The sequence below is a fragment of the Dama dama genome, chromosome 7 (genome assembly GCF_033118175.1).
Source record: "Dama dama isolate Ldn47 chromosome 7, ASM3311817v1, whole genome shotgun sequence".
In the NCBI taxonomy this organism is placed as follows: Eukaryota; Metazoa; Chordata; class Mammalia; order Artiodactyla; family Cervidae; genus Dama; species Dama dama.
The window spans coordinates 42,335,004-42,358,123 of record NC_083687.1 but is presented as its reverse complement, the minus strand read 5'-3'; the positions used below and the strand labels follow the sequence as shown (position 1 = coordinate 42,358,123).

At 39.2% G+C, this 23,120-nt stretch overlaps 1 protein-coding gene across 10 annotated transcripts in view; it reads right to left on the bottom strand.

The window, feature by feature from the left end:
• ATXN1 (ataxin 1) overlaps nucleotides 1–23,120 on the bottom strand; it is a 405,775-nt gene that overhangs the window by 327,166 nt on the left and 55,489 nt on the right. For 2 of the 10 annotated variants that reach the window (XM_061147568.1, XM_061147571.1), the window contains exon 4: nucleotides 3,518–3,660. The exons of the other annotated variants lie outside the window; for them this stretch is intronic. The gene's annotated coding sequence lies outside the window, so the exon portion shown is untranslated. The remainder of the gene's footprint in view (nucleotides 1–3,517; nucleotides 3,661–23,120) is intronic. 10 annotated transcript variants of the gene reach the window in all.

The window sequence follows — 23,120 nt, the reverse complement described above, 5'->3', positions numbered from 1 at the left end:
CATGGGATTTTCCAGGCAAGAGTACTGGAGTGGGGTGCCATTGCCTCCTCCGTCTTGGACAGTAGACCCACTCAATATTATACTTCAAGCTAGAAACAAAGAAGATTAACTAACATATTCATATGGAGGGCCAATTTTTTCCCATCAATAACATGCAGAAAAACCTTAAGAGCCTTTTCCGACAAGATTTCTTTTAAGCCCTACAAATACTTGTAAGTACAACCCTCCCAGACTTAAAAAAAAAAAAAAAAAAAAGTTTATTTAAAGGTGTAAATGAAGTCAATCAAATAAACAACAAATATTTACTGAGAACTTTCTATGTGGCCAGGATTACGTTTCTAAATCCCATTACAAAATTATTTAACTTTATAAAGCACGTCAATAAATAGTCTTCCAAAATGTGCCTGGGGCTGTAATTCCATCTAGTTTCTATGATGACACCGTAAACCCTGGATGGAATTACAATCTTAATGTGGACAATCAGGGTGCACTACTCTTCGTGCTTGGGGAATCCATGATGAACTCAACTTCTAAAATAATAACCACCAAGCCTTTGGCATGTAATTACAACCAGGAAGCCAAGCCATCCATGGCTAATACATGAGAAATGTTCCATTGAAAAGTACCTCTCATCTCACTGTAAAAAATCTAGTTAATACATCTGAAAAACCGCTTCATCTCCAAAATTAAACTTTCTGCTTTTGTCATGAGAAAATTCCACAAGGGTTTACTTCACAGATATGGTAATATATTTGGTAGTGACCAGACCATCTGACATAACCAGTAAATTCTTAGAATCTTCCAATCTCACCTTCAGACACCTAAAATGAAAGTCCATAAAGGGCAATATATTAAGAAACAAGGGGGGAAAAATCATACTTAAGAGCCGTAAGAAATTACTGGCATTTCTTCTAATTCTTTGAGATGAACCTGGCTTCTATTAACAAACAAAGCAAAGTGCCTTGTGTCTGCAAGAGGGGGAAGAAAAAAAGATTTATCTGGAGAGATTAAACTCAGGATTATAGAAAAATGAATTTAGAAACAAACTCAGAATTTTCCTGGGAAAACAAAAGACAATGATACTATGAATCAGCGTCTTTTTTTTTTTTTTCCTCAAGAAGCCTGGATAAAAGAAGAAACACACAAACACACCACACACACACACACACGCATGAAAAGAAGCACCATGGAGATGAAGGCAAACATGCATATAAATTCAATCTATATATCTGTATTTAGGACACATATGGCTTCCTTATCATACCTAACTTTATTTAGTACTTGTAGAGGTCACCAAACCTCTGTAAAAATCAGTATTGCCATAGCAACTAAGAGGCTAAAAAAAAAAACCTCTGTCAGAAGTCCTCATCAAATCCAATATAAGGCATACAGAAACTGTCCTTTATGTAGCCACCTTTAACACCATCATGCTTCTAACAGCAAAGGTATGTGACATTCCCATGAAAACTCAGTTCCTCCAGGGACCACTTGTGGATTATGCCCATTGGGTTCCCACAGCACCAACAGTTGAGAACTTACTAATAGCATTAGCTCTTCAACTTATTTTCAAACTCCATGCAATTGTATCACAGCGGTTACCTAAAGTAAAAAGCAGTCAGATAGGAGACAGTAGGCCAAAACAACCTTGATGAATTTCCATGAATATGAAACATATCATTTAGTGGCTTTTCTTTAAAAACTTTCTTGTTTAAAAAAAAAAAAGGACTGATGAAATGTCTGTCTCTTGGGAGTCCATCCCTCTCCTATAACCCGAGAAACACACATGGTACAAGTGAATAATTTTTCTTAGAAGAAATAATTCTTTTTTTTTTTTTTTTTTTGGCTGTGCTGGTCTTAGCTGGGTATTTGGGATCTAGTTCTCTGACTGGGGATCAAACCCAGGCTCAAGTGGTAGAATCTTAGCTAATGGACCAACAGGGAAGCCCCAAGAAATAATTCTTGAAATAGCTCTGAAGTCACAGAAAGAATAAGAAGAAAGAGGGCTCTAAGCTTAACTCTAGAGGTAAGGTGGTACTAGTCTACCAACTCTGTTAAGAGTTCAAGGCTTTCCTGGTTGAGGCCTCTATATCAGAGACAGGCAAAACTTCTGGCTCTGGCCTTTGCCCACGGTTCTCCAAGAAAACTCAGAAATGGTTAAGTGAGTACCTGTTCAACACTGAAGCACGTTAACATTGAAGGCTGAGTAATTTTCGACAAGTTGTAACATGCTGTGGATGGAATACAGCCCATCCTCGCTCAACATAATACAGCAAACCAAAAAAATAAAATAAGGGGAATGGGGAAAAGAAGGAATTCCTTATACACCCACTTTCTACAGAATATTCCTGGTGACCCTTGATGTCCTGCTCAATAACAAATGAAAATGAAAATGTTAGCTACTCAGTTACGTCCAACTCTTTGCGACCCCATGAACTGTATAGCCTGCCAGGTTCCTCTGTCCATGGAATTTTCCAGGCAAGAATACTGGAGTGGCTTGCCATTCCCTCCTTTAGGGGATCTTCTCAACCCAGGGATTGAACCCAAGTCTCCTGCATTATAGGAAGATTCTTTACCATCTGAGCTACCAGGAAGTAATGGGGCTACCTAAAAAGCACTGCCATTCTAGAACTACCAATAAACTACTTCAAAAATTAAATTTAACATCTTGAGATTCCCACTAATGACATTCCTGACAACTACCAAAAGCTGGTTAAATAACTCTTCTTCCTTCCTCTCAATGCTTTACTGAAAGGAAGCATGAAAATAGATATGCTTGATGGTGTGTGTGTGTGCATGTAAACATATACCTTTCCTATATGCAGCAGGAATTTCCTGTCTGGTATATTTTAAAGCAAATCAAGACAATACCCTTCAGGACAGAGCCTGTGAGTCAGGCAGTATTATGGGGCTAAAATGCTTGGTACTGCTTAAGTCATAGGAAAGCAAGTTTAAAGGCCTGGGGCTATTCCACTCCAGACAGAAAAGAATGGGAAAGAAGATGAACTGTGTTGGCAATTAGAATGTTTTTTGACAAATGTTCTCATTTGTTTCCTCATTTGGAGTTTTTAGCAGCTACGGGAGAACAAGATGAAACAATCAAAAATGGTACTATTTAAGACCTACTGTATAGTACAAGAAACTATAGTCAACATCTTGTAATAATTTATAATGGAAAAGAATCCAAAAATGAATACATATATATATATAACTAAATACTTATATATAACTGAATCATTTTCCTGTATACCTGAAACACTACAAATTAACTATATTTCAATTTTAAAAATTAAAAAAAAGTTTAAATAGTAAACCATAGAGGAATAAGCTGTTTTTTTAAAAAGTATTATTGTTCTCTGGTTGGAGAAGCTCTCGGAGAATACGGGCAGTCCTGATGGATCATGATATTCAGTACTCAATGCCATCGGCAACTTGACCTTCTCCAGGCTACACAGCCCAGTACTGTCATGCCTCCACTTGGAAACTAGATACATGGCGGACATTTGTTTATTCACATTACCGAAGAGGTAAACTCCAAAGCGCTCCTGGATGTGTGACAGGTCTCCAGCAGCTCCTTATTCTTTACAAGTAATTAACCTCTTGATGGGCTTAGAGCAGTCACAGAGTTAGAAGCCACAACACACAGCTGATAAGTTGTAAACCCTGGGGAGAGAATAATTGCAAAATAGATTTCCAGGCTCATTGGAAAATAGATTTCCACTTACTGAAAAAAAAAAAAAAAGTACACACAACTTTTCAGGAATATCTGAATCACAGAACTGCAGCATTGGCAGGGAATTTAGAAAATGATGTTACTGCAACTTCTGACACCAATAACAAGAAAATGGAGGTAACAAAGAGTGACTTGCCCAGATATAGTCTACTGGACACAAATTGGGTTAGCACTGCCTCAAGTCAGACCTGACTATCCAGCGTGGCAAACTTTCACATCCAAGCCCCTTCATAAATCATGCTGGTGCCATTCAGACAACCTTCCTGCCCTTAGGTCACCCGATTACATTTTAGGAAAGGACTAGGAGATAATGACTAAGCTATGAAAACTGAGAATGCGACAAAGGAAAGGCGCGAGATAAGAGAGACAATAAGAAAAGAGCTGAAAGACAATTTATGCTTTCAGAGCTTGCAAACACCACTTGTGCTGTTCCCTGCATTTACGTGCATGATGAAATTTGTGACACAAGTCTCATGTACTCTGCAGTGATGAGGACAATTTCTGGCCAGAATCTCGTGGAACGTGTCACAGAAACGTTCCTTTGGAGGCAGGTCCCAAATCTTAACATGTTCCATTCACCACGGTCTCAGGGCAAAGCTCCTAAGCGTAGGGACCTGTCTGTCTAGTTCACTATGATACTCCCTGGACCTGGGAAATACACAGCCCAGAGCACATACTCTGTAAAATTTACTGAAAGAATGAATAAAAACTCCTAAGAGGAAAGAAGAAGAAATATGCATAGTTTGGAAATGCATATGCAGTATTATCATTTCCTCTAAGGAAAAATGAAAAAGATGCCTATTTGAAATGTAAACAAATGTGAAAAGATAGGGTTTTTTTTAATATTTGTAAAAAGTTAAAAATGTAAAGCACCTATTAAACAGTTACCATCACTTCCATTTATTAAGTAGGTACCATTAGTTAAGCCAACACAGTTCTCATGTTATAAAGAGCTTACAGCCCCAAGCACAACATCAAGAAAACACGTTAATTAAAGGGTGGTAAATAAATAGTTTCCCTGGTGGCTCAGAGGTTAAAGCGTCTGCCCGCAATGCGGGAGACCTGGGTTCGATCCCTGGATCGAGAAGATCCCCTGGAGAAGGAAATGGCAACCCACTCCAGTATTCTTGCCTGGAGAATCCCATGGATGGAGGACCCTGGTAGGCTACAGTCCACAGGGTCGCAAAGAGTCGAACATGACTGAGCAACTTCACTTTAAATAAATAGTTACTGGGAAGATACCCTGAACAAATAATAAAAGAAAAAGCAACTGTAGTTGGAATAGAATAGAAATGGACGATCTAGGCACTGGGTGTTCAGACAGAATAAAGGTGATCATTGTGTATTTTCTAATGACCACTGTATAGTTCATATAATTGACCTGTGTGCAACCACTGAAATCAACATTTCTCTCTGTGCTTTTAAATCCAAACCTATACTTTAGCAGCTCTATCTCAGCCCCAAATAAACTATCTGACAAATAATTTGGACAATTACTTTGGGTCCTAATATAACTTGCTGGCTCTCTAATGAAATAAACTTATAAATTAAGTATAGGTAGGTATAATATGGACAAATGTAATTATAAGATTCGCCAATTTTAAGGATTCAGGAAAGACAATTAGATCCAATTAATATACTCACATTCGCATATTGGGAAGTTAGTACAAATAACTTTTTCTCTGAAAAAAATTAATATGATTTTAGCCATTATAAATGCCTAATAATAAAGGTAACAAAATCAGCAACCACTTTGAAAAATAAAGGCTATGGAATAAGCATCACCAATTCAATAGACAGGAATCTGAGCAAACTCTGGGAGATAGTGAAGGACAGGGAAGCTTGGTGTGCGGCTGTCCATGGGGTCGACTGAGCAAGTGAACGACAACGTGGAATAAGCACCATAGCAGGTGCTTTACACGTATCTCAAGTGGCTATTCTACCTTTTTGCTTTACAGATGAAGGAACAGGCTCACACGCTAAATAAGGTGGCAGATCTGGCTTCAAAACCTCAGTCAGAATGACCTCAGACCTAGCACAGGTCTTTAAAGATAGGAAGGTACTTTTGGACGCATAGCTCTTGATCTATTCAATGGTGGTGTATCTGTACACCGAGCAGTCGGGCAGCATGATGGTGAGACCTAGGCTTTGGAGCCCAAGCTCCTGGGTTTACACTTCAGCTCTGCCACATGCTAGCTATATACCCTGGCCCCTCTGTGCCTCTGTGTCCTCATCTCTTAACATGGAACCACAACAATACCAAAAGACCTGCTACCTACCAGCTCATCAGTGGTTGTAAGGACTAAGTGAGCCCAGAGAACACAGTCAGGACTCAAGACTGGCACCTTGTGCCAAGGTTTAGTATCCTTGGGGATGCTAAAAAGAACACTGAATTTGGAGTCAACTGGCCTCAGCCACACACACACACACACACACACACACAGACACATTATCTAAATACTGTGTGACCTTTCCCAAGTCATTTAAACTTGCTGAGCTTCATCTGTAAAAATGAGATGCCAGCTGCCTTGTATTTCTCCCCAGGATTGTTATAAGTAACAATTAATAGACAATGTATGTGACAGTGCATTAAAGGATTCAAAAAAGTGCTCTGAACTACCACGGCCACGTGAATTATTAGCAACTTTCAGCCTCTCAAAACCAAAGAGCTCGTCTTTATCACATTCTCTCCAGCCTGAGAATTTAACATTGAGCATTGGTTCCAGTCTTCACACTGGACTACTTATAATAATAGAACAAATGTCTGGTCATTCAGGACTCGATCAAACGGAACTCTATTAACTATCTCCTTCTGCACACCCACCGTGAGAAGGTAATTGATGTTCACCATGACCCCAGAGCACTCCAAGACTCTGAAGTACCTTCGGGGAAAGATTAAATTATGTTCAGCCTAGTTTATTAAGGAATGTATTTAATTATATTCAAGATCTTTGAAAAATTCATGACCTAGAGAGTAATCACAGGTTCTCTGGTCACTGGAAGCTTCTGCTCACCATCCCAACCCCAAATGCGCTTTATCAGAGTTTACTCTAAGACACAGCCCACCCTGGGATAGGAAATCCTGGGAATCCCGTGTGTTAATCATACAAGTCAAAAGAACTTTGTCCTAAGCAATCCTCAAGGACCACAGAAATAGTAAAGTCAAAATCTTGAAACAACGAAAAATTTAAACTATGTAAGATTCCAACATGTTTCGAATATATTATAATTTTGGCTTTGCTAATAAGGAATTTAAACATTTGAACAAGGAATAACATAAAAATACACCATTAAATATCTTATTATTCTCAGTACTTAGAAGTGTAAAAACAGATGAGTCATACTGAATATAACACTCCTCAAGAGTAGGAAAATAACATTTTGTTCATTTTTGTCCACTGTTTCACAGAAATTATGTGTATGCTAACGAGGAACATAATACACAAAGCCAAAAGTTAGACCATATTAGGGGTACGGCTATTTGCCTTTATCAAAATCACTACAATGCTGTTACGTTATCTTTTCCAATTAAAAACTGGGACACAAATGTGCCTTAAGTCCTGTATCTCAGTGCTGGGAGAAAAAAGAATAGTCATCCATTATAACCCTCTGTTCAACAGACAGCTTACCTCTAGAGAATTTTGGAGAATTAAGGAGGTTCTCCCACCTCTGCTTGAACATCTCCAGTGACAGAGGTCTCATTACCTCTTCAATCAGCTTGTTCTATTTTTAGGCAGTCCTGATGTTAGAACATGCTTCCCCAAGTGGAGTCCAACTCTCCTTACCTTTAACTTCCTTCCTGTTCTTAGTTCTTAGTTGGGCCCTCTGGACCCATTTCAGTAAAAGTGAGTTCACTTCCCATCAGGCTCTCTGCCAGTTTCACTCATTTTATCAGTTAAATAACGACCTGCTTCTACTCATATTTTTCACTGTTCTCCTTCAAACCATGAGGACCATTCTTCAGAGTCATACACCACCAGCTAAGGGGCTTCCCTGGTGGCTCAGTGGTAAAGAATCCACCTGCCAATGCAGAAGACGTGGGTTCGATCCCTGGGTCAGGAAGATTCCCCTGGAGAAGGAAATGGCAACCCACTCCAGTATTCTTGCCTGGAGAATTCCCATGGACAGAGAAGCCTGGCGGGCTACAGTTCATGGGGTTGCAAAGAGTCAGACACAACTGAGCAACTAAACAACAAGGGGCTCCTGGGCTCCGATCTCCATGAAGACTGTGATGACCATGGTCCTACGGTCATCAGGGTACTCTGTGGGCTTCCCTGGGACCCCGCTATCACATACACTGTTTCTGTGAGAAATGTATTCCAAGTTCCCAAGGGATGACTTATCATCTTTCTGAAAAGGATCCATTTATAAACTACTATTTCTACTTACGGGGAAAATACACTTAAGAAAAACTCCACGAGGTATAAATTATCACTCTGTCTTCTTACCTGTCTTATGAGCCAAGTAAGTATTTTGGTGTGTGCATAAAAATCCTCAGCTACTCCTCCCTCGGCTAAAAGGAGCTGACTAGAAGTAGCGTTACCAAACTCATACTATGCAGATCCCCACCTCTCCTTTGCTTCCTGGGATCACAGAGGCTGAAGACAAATGCCCTGCGTTTCTCTAAGTCACCAGTCTCCCAGGTGTTTACCTACGTACCCCATGCCCAGCCAGGCATGTGGGACAAATCCAGCACTCTGAGACCTGCTGGCACTGACATCCCTTCTGAAGCTCCCGGTCTATATCTTAACAGGCCTTTATGCATACCTTGCAGTAAAAACAATGAAGTCCTATAAGATGTCTTACTAGTAGCTTTGTCTTGAATCGTAAACGGCTTAAGCAGAGAAGTGATCGTATTTATTTTTATTATTTTATTCAATGCCCGTTTCAGGCTGTTACTAAAATTTTTAAATGTCATGCACACAGACAGCCCTTACTTTATATATGAATGGCCCAATTTAGCTGGAAACCGTCCTTCCTGAATCTCTCAGCCTCCACCACCGAGAACGCAGCCAGCACTGCCTTGGGCCAAACTGAATAGCTACAGAGAGTCAGGGGTTAGAATCAGGGTATACAATCCAGCCCAGTAATTTTATAAGCTTGCTTATCTGGTTTCCCTTAAGTTTACAACAGATCAGATACAGGCAAATGAAAGGAGCTTTAAGACAAGACAACCAAGAAAAGTGGATAAGGCAGAGGCCACGGCATCAAAAAGAATTATGAGCTTCTGGGGCCTCATGCATGACTCTACTATATCAGTGTAATCACTTCAGAGAAATGACAATAAATCTCCAAGAAGAAAGTTAAATTATGTTCTCTCTACTGTATTCTATTTAGGAAACTTTATACCGCATTTTGCATTGATTTCTGCCTGAAAACATTGAGGTTTTTTTTTTTTCTTCCTTCTAACAAAGTCAGCACTTGATGTATTTAAATATTCTGAGTCAATATACTATATCTGAAGGCAGTTAATTCCAGGAGTACACAAAATTAAATATTTAAATCTTTACTAGGGAAATCTGAAGTAAGAACAAAAGTGAATAATCATTAAGGAACTCTAAAGAAGTAATGGGTTTGCCTTCTCTTGTGGAGAGGAACATTTGAAGGAAAGAAATTTACTTGCAAATCTATAACTGCTCAGAAGTCCAGCTATCATAAAAACCCTTAGGTTTAGGTGAACCCAGAGAATTCTGACGTCTCTCACAAGGATAATGTGAAAAGAGTTCTCTCCCCTTCTCATTTTCAAGAAAAAGATGGTTTTGATTCTAAAAGCTGAGAGAGGAAAAAAAAACTAGGGACGCTTTTAGTGTAATACTTTGCCAGCTCATCTCTTAAACATCCTTGCTATGTGGATATGATACTTCCATCAATAAGAGTTTTAGGGAAATTCTGTCACGGCTTATTTACTCTTGGAGGACACTGCCCTGGGCTTATATAGTGTCAACATCACCATTTTACAGTGGAAATGCCTCAGTGAGGTGAGGAATGGGGATTCGTGAAACTAGCATACCTATTGATGCATTTTATTTTAAGTGGATTTCAACTGCAGCATATACATCAGATAATTTTGTTTTAGATTACAAATCAGGAAAATTCTTTAACATATTACTAGTGACCATATAGTCAGGTCTCCCTATCCATGGGTTCTGCATCCTTGGGTTCAGCCAACAGCAGGTTGATAAAACTTGAGCATCCTCAGATTTTTGGTACCTTTGAGGGACCCTGGAACCAATCCCCCTTAGATACCAAAGGAAGACTGTATTATTCAGTGCTAAGGATAAAATAATTCTAAGAAGAAGTAAATCCATCATTACCGAATTGTTACAAACTCCACTTCTTTAAATATCTATTAACTTTTTCACCCTTGGACTCCTTGAAGACCCTTCTCAAGCCTTCAGTTCCCTTCAAATCCATCTCAAAAAAGTTCGTGAGATGCTATTTAGAATACAGCTGTTTACTCATCTCTCTAAACATTTTTTCCATTCTTTTTCTGTACTAAAAGTATTTTAGAGCTTTTATTAGCTGCTTCTTTGCACTTAAATTTTTTGGGAGGGGATATGGTGGTGGTAATCTGTGGGAAGCTAGTCTAATTTATTTTCCTTTTTAGAATTTTTTTTTAAATTTTTATTGGGATATAGTTGATTACAATGTCATGTTAGTTTCGGTATACAGCCAAGTAAATCTGTTATACACATACATATACTCACTCTTTTTTAGATTCTTTTCCCATATAGGCCATTACAGAGTATTGCATATACAGAGTATTACAGAGTATACACAGTATTGCAATACAGAGTATTGCTATAACAGTAGGTCCTTACTAGCTTAAAATTCTTATTCTTTTTTCTATAATTATTTTTCCCTACAGTTGCCCCTCACTCCCCAAATCTCTCATAAAAGAGACAAACTCTCACTGGGCTTAATCTACAGTATTTTTTTTTTTTTTGGTTGTTATCAAAAGGATAATTTATTGTTGTTTTTTTTTTAAAGAGCCAAAATAGTGCTTAATGATCATCTAGCGAAGCATATTCTTTTCACAGTGGATGAACCAAGGCAGCAAGCTATAAAGAGGGGGGGAAAAACCCTTTATTTACAGAGGTCCACCACTGAGCGTATAGGTAGTGTGTAGGTGTTCACAGATGTCAGCCGAGTTCATTCTCAGAAGGAAGGCAGCAGCGAGGCAGGAATTATTATCCCCATTCTACAGGTGAAAAACCTGAGGCTCCAAAATATTCCATGATTTGCTCTAGGTTTTTCAGTTAGGAAGGGAATGAGCACAGGACTGATCTGTTTTCACCTGCACCTCTCTTTCTGTGAGGACCTTGGCCTCAAGGCCTGGGCTAGTCTTCCTCTGGCTGCATCAGCGTGTTTGCATGCCCCATCGTTCAGTCACGTCCAATTCTCCTGTGACCCCGTGGACTGTAGCCCACCAGGCTCCTCTGTCCACGGGATTCTTCAGGCAATAATACTGGAGTGGGTTGCCATGTCCTTCTCCAGGGGATTTTTCTGAGCCAGAAATCGAACCCGCAGCCTCTGCATCTCCTGCATTGGCCGGCGGATTCTTCACCACTGAGCCACAGTGGAAGCCCATCAGAGTTTCATTAGCTTCAGATGTTTTTAATTTACTCAGCGGGTGCTGCTCTCTGTAAAGAAATGACCAACCTATGCCTTCCCAAAGGGACCAAAGACTTCTTCTTTCCAAATTTTTAACCCACTTCTAACAAAGCCACACATGGAGTAAACAGCATGTCTCTTCACAACACCCAAGCACAAATAGTACAAATAAATAATCAAGTCCTGAGAGTCAGTGTGTACTGTTCTCATCAATAAATAGCTTCACCCACTAGGAAGAGAACCCCCAGGCCCTGGGAAGCTTTGCCCAAGGCACAGGACGAGGTCCCTTCCTGCGTCTGTAGGGCCGTGCTGCACACACATCTCACGCGATGCTTCCTGACTGCTCCAAGCACCAGGAGCGTGTACTTGCCCACCCCAACCATCTGTCCCAAGGTCACAGCAGAGATAATGCCACAGAGGTTAACAAGCGGGGGGAGAAAAACTACCACCTCTTGGAGTATAACTTTTAAAACTTGTGAATCACTGCGTTGTACATCTGAAAATTATATAATATTGTATATCAACTATTCCCCAATTAAAAAAAAATTTTAAACAATGATGAAAGAGAAAAAAACCCAACCAACAAACAAAAGTGGCAACCAGGTCCACTTTCTCAGTGATTAACTTTTCACTTGCATTGCAGATTGACTGCGTTCATTATTTCTTTGAGCAGTGCTTAGAACCTTCAAGTCTCAACACATCACTCTATCATTAGTGAGTCCCGCTGAAGAAGGACTTCTCTGATAAATTATTGTGTTAACATGTGAGAGGCTAGAACAAAAATGTGTTTGAGCTGCCCACAGGACCGGCCACTCCCTACCCCTCCCACTCTCATTCCCAATACCTAGGAGGTGATGTTTTATTGTTCCAAGTCTATACTTAACACAACACTGGGCTTTTCTTAAACAAATCAACATTTTTTCCAGAGAGGATTAAAACACCTAATGGCTATGGCACCGTTAAAATCTGTGCAGCATTTGTGCATACATTTTCCATGTTATACGATGACACAGATATATTTCAAGTAAGCAAAAATAATAAATTTTCAAGGCCAATCTATTTAAAAAAATAATCTCAAAACGAAAAAAAAAATCCTAACTGAAGGTAAAAAGCTACGTCCAATGAAGAAAAAAACACTCATCCAGGTGTCTCTGCAGAGATGCTTTTTTTCAGTCCCAGTCTGAATACACACAAGCTGTGTGTTGTGGGGTTGGTCATTTAACTTCTCTATGCCTCAGATTTCTCATTTGTGAAATTAGAACATGAGGATAGATTAAAGCTCTTTCAGCTCTAAGATTCTGATTCTATGACTGTCCTTCCAATTCAGAAAAGTACAATATAGTGTTTAACACGGCCTGCCTTTTCAATGAAGCTAAATTTTTTAAAAGGCAGCAAAGCTCAAATAGGTCAAGAAAACACATCCAGAAAAGAATTTTTCAAAATGTAACCCATGCAACACCACGTCTGTCCAGAAATTATTAATATCTGATCTTCCAGAAAAAAGCCCCATTTTTGTTTTATGCAATGTTCGGTTCACCGCTGGACAAGAAATGACGAGCCTGTTGAAGTTCTCCTGTGTTTGCTGATCTGCTGTGTATAGCACCTCCCCAACAGAAAGGAACACCTCTATTACTCACTATTAAACTGCATCGAAAAGACTGTGGAAAACAGCTCAGAAATAAGCAAGCAAAATCTTGCTGTCAACCATCTGAAACTGTTACAAATTACAGGCTAATCTCAGAATCTGTGACCTCACCACCCAGCCTTTGACAAATTGAGTAACTATTTCCCTGTCAGTGACTATGAAAAGAATAAAAATAAAAGGGGAGTGGAACACAGTAGGTGAAGACAGGAAAGCAGAAGGAAAAACGAACACCTCTCTCCGAATTCAGAGGCAGATTCCAAGTGGTTTTCAAGGAGGGCTGAAGTCAGAAAAGCGGAGATGTTGTTGCCCCGTTTATTCGTGGTTTTTACCTTTGGCTCCTTAGAGTGAAGTCTGAGAACTGTTTGTGGGTCATAGTAAAAGAGAGCTCTAAAAGCACAATGTGACTTCCAGGGAGAACTAAAGCCAGACCACACTGCGTGAGCCAGCCAAGCAGATACTGAGAGGCGATAAGCAGAAAAAGAGGCACTTGTTTTTATTAACAGAAGCCCTCACCAACTTCCTTAGACTTCCCCAAATGAAATGTCAGACTTGCCCGATTTTGAATAAGAATCAACGGTGCCCCTTAGCAGAAACAACATTCAAACTTCAGGAGTTGACCACCTAGATGTTGCTCATCGGCAATAAAAAGACATGTATACATTACATTTCCCAGGAGGAAGCAACACGCTACAGGGTTGAAAAAAAATAAAATAAAAATTCTTCATCCGATTTGGATGAAACACACAGCTTAAAATACACTGAATGCCACCAAAAATGATCTGCTGAATGAAAAGAAAAGCCATTCTGACTCAAGGAAAAACAAGCTATTATTCAGCGAGGGGGGCTTACTCTGGATTTCCACTCTCCTTTGCAATCACATTTTCGTGAACCGCAGGTGGCAGGCAGGTCCTGCGTTTCAGCTTCCCTGACTCTACACAGGTTGGGGTCTTCCCTCACTTCCCTCCTGGCTGCGCCCTCTCTGCCGGTCTAGCTGGTCACTTGTACACACGTTCTTTGAAGGCGCTCAACCAAGGGTCTGGGGAGGGACTTCTCTCTGCATCTGGGGTATGGATGAGAAAACACTCCCCGTTCTGCCTCTCTGGTCACTATGTTTCTGCTGGGTACACGTCTCACCGTGTTCTGGACTCCCTCCCCACGTCCATTCCTGCCTGAGGATGTGATCAAAGACAGGCAGGAGAAGAGAGCCAAGTCTGAGCTTACCAGGAGATCAGGTTGTCTGGTGCCGAGCAGAAAGTCCAGAGATAAGGGCTGAATCCTGGCCATCTACAGAGCAGCGTAAAACTAGTCCTGTTCCTTTTTACTGCTGCGGTTGCCATGGCCGACCCAAACAATATACCCCGGCTTCTCTCTCCTCCAGCTTCCTAACCACCTCCCACAGACCTCCAGCGTGGGCAGGACCAGGCCCTAACTCCTTGCTGATAGGAATTTAGAAGCTGGAAAGGATTTTGAAAGGGATCATACAAGCAGGTCGGCCCTGAGTGGGTAAAGTGGTCAGCAGATGGTCGGTTTTTAGCTGCAGGGCTCCGTTTCCCTGAGTTTCCACCTAATTCAAAGTGGCAAACAGATCTTAAGAAGGAAAAGAAACTGGCTTAAAAAAAAAAAAAAAAAACTCATCTTGGGAAAATGACAATCAGCTTTAAATTGTGATTTCACCACATTCAGCAAAATATATGGGGGTTTAAAAAAAAAACAAAAAACAAGTAACATCCTGGATTTAGAATATCTGGACAGAGACAAGAAGGGAGAGAATTCACAGTCTCAGTCATGGGTGATAAGCCCTGGGAATGGCATGAATGTTGTGATTTTCTTGTTTAAAACAAATTCCTGCTTGAAGACACCACTTAAAAAAAAAAAAAAAAGAATCCAGACATAGAAACCACACAAAGAGAGAGAGAGAAAAGGAAGATGACCCTAAAAATAAACCACAGATGAATTTTTTATGATAATTTTGAAACTAAAGACAGAGCAGCCCAGGACAGAGGGAGACCCAGCTCGGCTACTGTCCAGCTATGAAAGCCATTGTCACTTTCGGTCACTCATTTCTTAATCTAAACAATGGGGGAAATGGAATGAAGCATCTTTAAATTCCCTAACAGTTCTAAAATTCTCTTTGTGAAGAGTATGAACAATATTGCAACTGGGCTTGAACAAAACCGTATGAATAAGGAAAAAAAGAGATGTGAGACTGACTCTTAACAGTGGTTACGCTGCGCCCTGGGGTTAAGGGTGACACCACCCTAACTCTCAATTTGCTTCATTTAGGAAACCTGGGCCTAAAATAATAATTACAACGACAGGATGGGGGTGATGTACATCACTGTGATGCTCCCGATGTCACTGAATTGCACATGAAGAATGCACAATTCCACATGGCATGTTTTATACATTTTACCACAATAAGAAAATAGAAATCTGCATCAAAGAGGGGGAAAAACTGTGATGAAGCCCACACTGAGTGAATGTTTTGAAGGTGGGCACCGAGTCGAAAATAAAAAACACAGAGTTGAGTTTCCATTTCCTATCTCCTTTAATTTGGTCTCCAGGGCCTGCTAAGCCCAGTTCCCACTTCTACCCGCATCTGAGAGAAATGGCTTATTTGCTGTTTCACAGAGAGGTTCCTTAGCCGTCTCTGCCTCTCTCCCCTTCCCCACAAAGACGGGCTGTCATTCTACAGAACAAGACAAATGCTGCAAATCACTACTAAAAGCTCCTGCGAAGCGCTCCGTCGAAGAATCTGTACTGATCAAAATCTCAAGTGCTTACTTGCCTAGGGACTGCCATAATTTGAGGTGTCGCTTCTTTTTAAAGAATAAAAAACAGATGCTCTGAGCTGATGAAAGTAAATGTCCTTTCAACACATCCCTTCTCTAGCACTTGAAACTCTTACCAACAAGAAGGGCTTCCCACACTCAGTTCGGTAGTTTCTGCACTCTTTTATTCTTTGAAGTGGCAGTGCAACGTGATTCTCTACCTGGGGTCAAACGACGCCTTCCAGGGAGCCTTTGGAGGGTACCCTGAAGCAGGGGCGCGCTCAGGGAGCTGCCTGCATCTAACTGTGACACCCAAGGACACGTCTCTCTGCATCAGAGCTAGAATAATCCAATGCTTCTTGACAGGCTTTACACAGAGTCTCAAAGTTACATACCCAGGCTTAGTCATTTCCAAACTTCTGCACAAATATATACCTAAGAACATTTCTGCCTGGATCTGTAAGCACTCCAGTGTGAACTAAATAAGTGGGAGGGAGGGTGGGTGAAGGCAGTAGCAAAGAGGCCAGTGAACTGGGAGATCTAATCTCAGCCCTGCTCATACTCTGAAAGCCCCAAAACCTCCCAGGCCTCATCTCTTATCTGTAAAATACATAAATAGGGCCAGATCATCCTAAAACCCCTACAAGCTGGAGCACTCATGAACATGACCACGGCCCACAGCAACCTACATAACAAGCCAAAGCCAAGCAGTGAGCTCACGCCTGGGCTGGAAAGGTGAAGGGACGAAGGGTGAGTAATGAAATTAATGGTACTGGACCGCCATATGTACCTAAAACAACTAAACCTCCTGCTTTGCCCAGCTGCACGCTATGTTATGGGAGATATGTAAAGAAGTCTGCTTCTCAGGGAAGCAACTGTAACAGAGACTGAAACTGAATCATGGAACTGAACAAAATCAAGTATATTAAACACCTAGTTCACTTCTTTCATTTAGTAAGCTTCCTAGGTGGCTCGGTGGTAAATAATCCGCCTGCCAATGCAAGTGACACAGAGACACAGGTTCGATCTCTGGCGGGGGGAAGATGCCCTGGAGGAGGAAATGGCAACCCACTCCAGTATTTTTGCGTGGAGAATCCTACAGACAGAGGAGTCTGGTGGGCTACGGTCAATGGGGTTGCAAAAGAGTCGGACACAACTTCGCGACTGAGGACGCACACAGATTGCAGAGGCCCCTCCAGAGGTCTGGACCTATTTACGTGCTGGACATGTTTGCCTGGAGCCTCTGCTGGGTTCCCCACCCATAGTGAATGGGATCATCATCCACCGAGTAATCCAGACTACAAACTCCTCCCTCTCACTCACCTCCAACGTCTGATGAGTCACCAAGTCCGCTGGGTGCTGTCTCATCTCCACCTCTCCAATCTACCCACTCCTTCCACCATCACTCCAAGCTCTCTGAGAACCAGGGACCTGTCTGCGTGGGGCCAGGTGGGGTCCCCAGCACACAGGCCGGGGATGAGCATGGAGCAGTGCTTCACGGCTGTTGAGTAAGCATTCCTCTGTCACCTGAATTTCTAGAACTGTTTCTCCTCTGGGCTCCCAGCTCACCACCCGGTCCCTTATCACAGCAAATGTCCAGTACAAGAATAATGGGATTTCTAAAACACGCACCTGATTTTTCACATCCCTGTTTCACGTTTTTCAGTGGGTCTGCATTCCATCCTAGATAAACCCCAAACTTCTTCTGGGTTTGGCCTACCAGGCCCCTCCTGCCCTACTTTCTAAGGCGGTCAGGCCAGCCTGACTTCAACTGCTTCTTCAGCCCAGCTGTATACCATTCTGCACTTTTTTGCTCCTTTTTGCCCATGCTGCCTAAATTACTTCACATACACTTGTCTAAACTACCTCTCATTCTGAGAAGCTTAGTTTGGAGGACACATGTTCTGAAAGCCTTCTCACACTCCCCTTTTCCCTCCTTCGATCCGATTTATTTTTCTTAATAAAACTTACAGAGAACTATTGTGTTTTATTTACGTATCTACTTTTAAATATTTATTTTTATTATTTATTTGGCTACACCAGGTCTTAACTTGCAGTATGCAGCATGTGGGATCTAGTTCCCTTACCACGTATCAAACCCAGGCCCCCTGCATTGGGAGCATGGAGTCTTAGCCACTGGGCCACCAGGGAAGTCCCTTCAATTTGATTTAGATGCCCCTTCTCTGTGGTTTTGTAACACACAGGTACCACAGTGCTTAACAGAGAGTAACGGTTGAATCTGTTGCCTGCTCTCAGCACAGGGGCCAAAGCCCACATCTTATCTGATGCTTTAAGCTCAGGACCTAGAGCAAATTTGACATATAATGAGGATTCAAGAAAAACATTTGAATTAATGAAAAATGGAGGGGAGGGAAGGGGAAGGAAAGAAAAAAATGGGCTCAAAAGAAAGAGAAGCCCCTGAAGGGATTCATTGCTTTTCAAAAGGTTAAGTAAACCAGTCAGTGTCAGAGCCGGGTTAAGAATCCAGTCCTCTATTTTCTCTGATGCATCTTCCATCCTCCAAATCCATCCTATTCATGTTTCTTTTTTTTTTTTTTTTTCTTCTTCAAAGATCTCTACTCTTGAATTTCTCTGGTGGTCCAGTGGTTAATATTCTGTGCTTCTGATGCAGGGGGCATGGGTTCAATCCCTGGTCTGGGAAGTAAGATCTCACATGCCACACAGTGCAGCCAAAAAAATACTAATAACAGAAAAAAATAAAAAATTTTAAATACAATTTAATAAAAGGGATCTCTATTCTTTCGAATCCTATCACCTTCTCCTGGAAACCCCCTTATAGGGTCTTTACAAACTACTCTCAAATCCTTCTCTCCTATCAGCTCTCTCTATATAGAATTATATATTCAATTATCTGCTATCTAGATGTCCTACTGATGACCCAAATTTAAAACAAGAAATAAATAAAAATAAATACATTTCCCCCTGCCTTCTGCAAGAAAAAAAAAACAACTCAAACTAAAAAGCAAAACACTTGTTCCTTCTAAGTCACCTGAGCTTCCCTATGCCCATTCATACAGTCATCTGAGACAGAAATGTGGAAGTGAGCCCTTTTTTAATTACTTAATTTTTTTTCTAAATTATTATTTCCATATCAGGATATATGCTGTGGATACATTTTGCCTCAATCAACTTTGATAAGAAACCAAGTAACTGGAATTCAAGAAGGGGATAGGGCTAAAAAAAACAGAAATTTAATATATTGGCCATTCATGCTTAGCACCATCACCTTCTCTTTCTCTCACATATGAGAAGACCTATTATTTTATTACACAACACACCCACTCTGACAGCCATTGTCTTCACTATAAACCTCTGAAACTCTCCATGACTATTACAGTAGGACCCCTAGGCAGTGTCTCTGTCTCCAGGATCACCCCCATCAATTCAACAGTCCACTCTGCAGAAGAGTAAACTTTCTTAAACTACCAGTCACTTCTGGTTCCCAACAAGATGGGGAAGTTGCATGGACTAGAGGTTGAATCATCTTAGAGTTATGCCCGTTAACTTACTTAAGTATTCCGGGAACTCTTGGAGGAAAGAAGGTAGTAAAGTCTTAGGAGGGGGAAAATCTCAGACGAGGCAGGAAAGGTCTAATGGTTATGAAGTGTGGAGTGATCTGGGGAACAGAGAAGTTATTGATAAGCCTTAGAGAAAACTAAGTTTATAGAAACGTAAGGCTAAACATGATAAGAATAAAATAAAATATATTCTGTCAAAACCAGCAAAAGAAAATTCAGTCTGTCTAAAGAAAGGAAGGAAAGCAGTTTAAAAAAAAAGAAGAAGAAGCAAAAGGAAATGGCAAGTAGAAAACATTAGTAGCAAGGCTAAAAAGTCTTAATAAAAATAACTTAAATAAGTGAAATTGGGTGTAAAGTCAGTAACTAACAGAGACAACATTGCATTTAAACTACATACAATAAGTAGGGGGAAAAAATGAACCACTTTAAAGTGAAAGTATAAACCAACGTTGAAAATAAGGAATTATAAAAAAGAAAATATGAACAAAAATAAAAACAAAATCTAGGATAGTACTTTTAATATCAGACAAATGGAATGTAAGTTATAAAGCATTAAAAATGACCATGAGGGATATTATATACTTGCAAAAGGAATGCTCAATAAAGAGGATTTTATGACCATGAACATACACACATCTAACAAAATGATCTCAAAATTTTAAGGCAAAATTATGGCAAAAATCAGGTAAATAAAAAATGTATTTAGCAATCAAGAAAAAAGAAAAAATTCTGTAAAGCAATTATCCTTCAATTAAAAAATAAATAAATTTAAAAAGAAAAAGAAAAAAGGAAAGCTTAAAAATATTTCTGGGAATTAAAATACTTAACTATTAACCTGGGGAGGAAATAAAATAGAAATAACCAAATACTGACTTAAGCACCAATTAAAGTATTATATATCAAAATCTGTGCAGTGCAGCTGAAACATGAGAATTCACCCTAAGTCCTTGGCTGAAGCCTGAATAGGCTACAGCTATTAAGGCCATACCCATATCGCAGGCTTGTAGAAAAGGAGAATTACCAGAGTTCTAGAACAATGTCATAAAAACTAAAGAGCATTCATTAGAAAGAAATAATTCTAGAAATGTATGTACCTGTACACCTAGGAAAAGAAAAGAATAAAAATTTCAAATCAAATGATCTACAAAAAGGAGAGAAAATTATACCAAAAATAAGAAGTATTTGAAAGAAATAGTAAACCTAGGAGCAGAAATCAGTGCAACAGAAAATCGGCAACAGTTCATTCTTCAATTCCCAGCAAGACTAATTACAAAAACAAGAAAACAAAATAAAAATATTAATAATGAAAAAACAGATATTGCTACAAATCCTACAAATAATAAATGTCACAAACAACTTTATGCCAATAATTTTGGCAACTTACCGGAAATGAACAATTTTTTGAAAAATGGATACAAAATTTACCTAAACATAACCAAAAATATACAAAAACTCTGCTAAAAAATTAGGCTACTATCAGTTAAGAAAAATTGAATTCCTTATCAAAATCCTCAGCACACAGTGATATAACTGCTTTGAAACCTGATTACAGTGACAGTTATGCAACGCTACACATGTGTTAAAACTCAGAACTGTAATCAAAAAAGGATATTTTGCTGTATAATACTTTTAATTAAATTAAATACTTTTAGAAATTAAATACTTTTAGAACCTTTGCACAAAGAAAACTCCAGGCCCAAGTGTTTTCAACTATCGAATTTCACCAATTATTTTTAAAAGAAATAAAATCTTACAGAAGTGCTTTCAGAAAATAGTGAAAACAGGAACACTCTAGCACACATTTTATAAGAGCAGCATAATGCCAATACTAAAAGCTAGCAAATACTACACAGGGGGGAAAAAATTAAAGACAATTCTTAATGGGCATATTTGTAAAAACAATAAAATATCAGCCAAAAAATTCAGTAATAGGTAAAAAGAACTGTACATAATGATAACTTGTTCTTATCCCAGGAACTCAAGGTTGATTCAAAGTCTCAGATCACTAAATGTAATTTACCAGATAGAGGAGAAAAACTATATATCTTATTAGAGGCAGAAAGAGAACTGTACAAAATCCATTGCTGATAAAAACAAACATCCCTGGTAAAGCTAGAAACAGAAGGTGCTTCCTCAATCTGTTAAAGGACAACTATGAAAAAGGTATAGTTAACATCATACTTAATAGTAAAAGAGCAAATTCTTTCCCTGTAAGGTGAGAGACAAGGTGTGGTTATATATCCTCACTCATAAATGAAGTTAGCAGTCCACAAATATAAGGTCAATAAAGTAAAAATCAACTGTCTTTCTTTATATAACATAAAATAATTTGAAAATGAAATTCTAAAAAATTAAATGTATCACAGTATAAAAAAAAAACCAAAATGCAATTACATTTTACAAAAGACAGGCAATGCCTTTGCACCAAAAAAGGGAGCCATTATTGAAAAAAATTAATAAACAAAAAGATATTCTGTTTTTGAATTAGAAGTCTCAATATTGTTAATATACTTATTTTCCTTAAATTGATCCCTTATAAGTCAATGATATCCAAACAAACTTCTCAAAGGCTTTTTAAAAAATTAAAGTCAATTATAAAATGTTTATGGAGCTCTAAAAGAGCTGGACCACCAAAAACCATCTTGAAAAAGAAAAATAAAATTAGAGAATACACAACACGTGACTTACCATGAAGCTGTTTTAATCCAGTATTGACCTAAGTTTAGCATGCACGTCAATCTAACAAAACAGAGTCCTGAAACAATAAATATTCTCAACTGACATTTGACAAAGACACTAAGGTAATTTGATGAGGAAAGAAAATCTCCTCAATCATTTGATACATTTCAATAAATGTTTGGAAAAAATGGAACCCTGACCCCTACCTCACACCATACATTAAAACTAATTTGAGATGGGTTAGAACTTTAAATATTAAGACTAACCCAAAAAGCTTCTAGGAGAAAATTTAGGAGAACATTTCAGCAACCAGAAGGTAAGCAAAAGCTCCATGAAGAAAAAAGAAAAAACATTTATCTTAAAAAAATGGTAAGTTGAGACTTCATTAGAATTAAAAACTGCTTACCCAAAATCACAGTTTAAAAAAGAAAGATAAGCCAAAACACTGGGGGAAAATGTTGTAATACATACTTTTGACAAAAAAAAAAAAAAAAAAAAACCTTATATTCAGAATATATAAAGAACTCAATACATCAAAAAAAGGCAACCAACCCAATTTTAAAAACTGTCAAGGAATTTTAAACAGACACTACAAAAAAAGAAGATACACAAATGGCCGAAAAGCACATAAAAAGATGCTCAATATCATGAGTCATCAGGAAATGCAATTAAAACCATGTGATACTACTTCATTTAACCACTAGAATAGCTAAAATTAAAAAGAATGGTTGGGGGGGGGGGGGGGGACCAGACGCTGGTGAGGATGTGGAATGACTGGAACTTTCATATACTTGGGGAGGGAACACAAAATGCTGCAACCACTTTAGAAAACAGGTTCTTATAAACTTACACACCTAACCTGTGTCCCAGTAATTCCACTCCAAAGAGAAATGAAAATATATGTCCACAAAAAGACTTGCAAAAGAGTATTTACAGCTGCTTTCTTCATAATAGTCAAAACACAGAAACAGCCCAAAGGGCCATAAACAAGTGAATGAATAAACTGTAGTATACACACACACAGTGGGCTACTAGTCCAAAAAAAACATTTTTTTTTGAATAGTGAACTGATACATGCAACAGCGTGGGTGAATCTCTAAAATGAGATGTTAAACAAAAAGAGGCAGATACCAAAAAAGCAC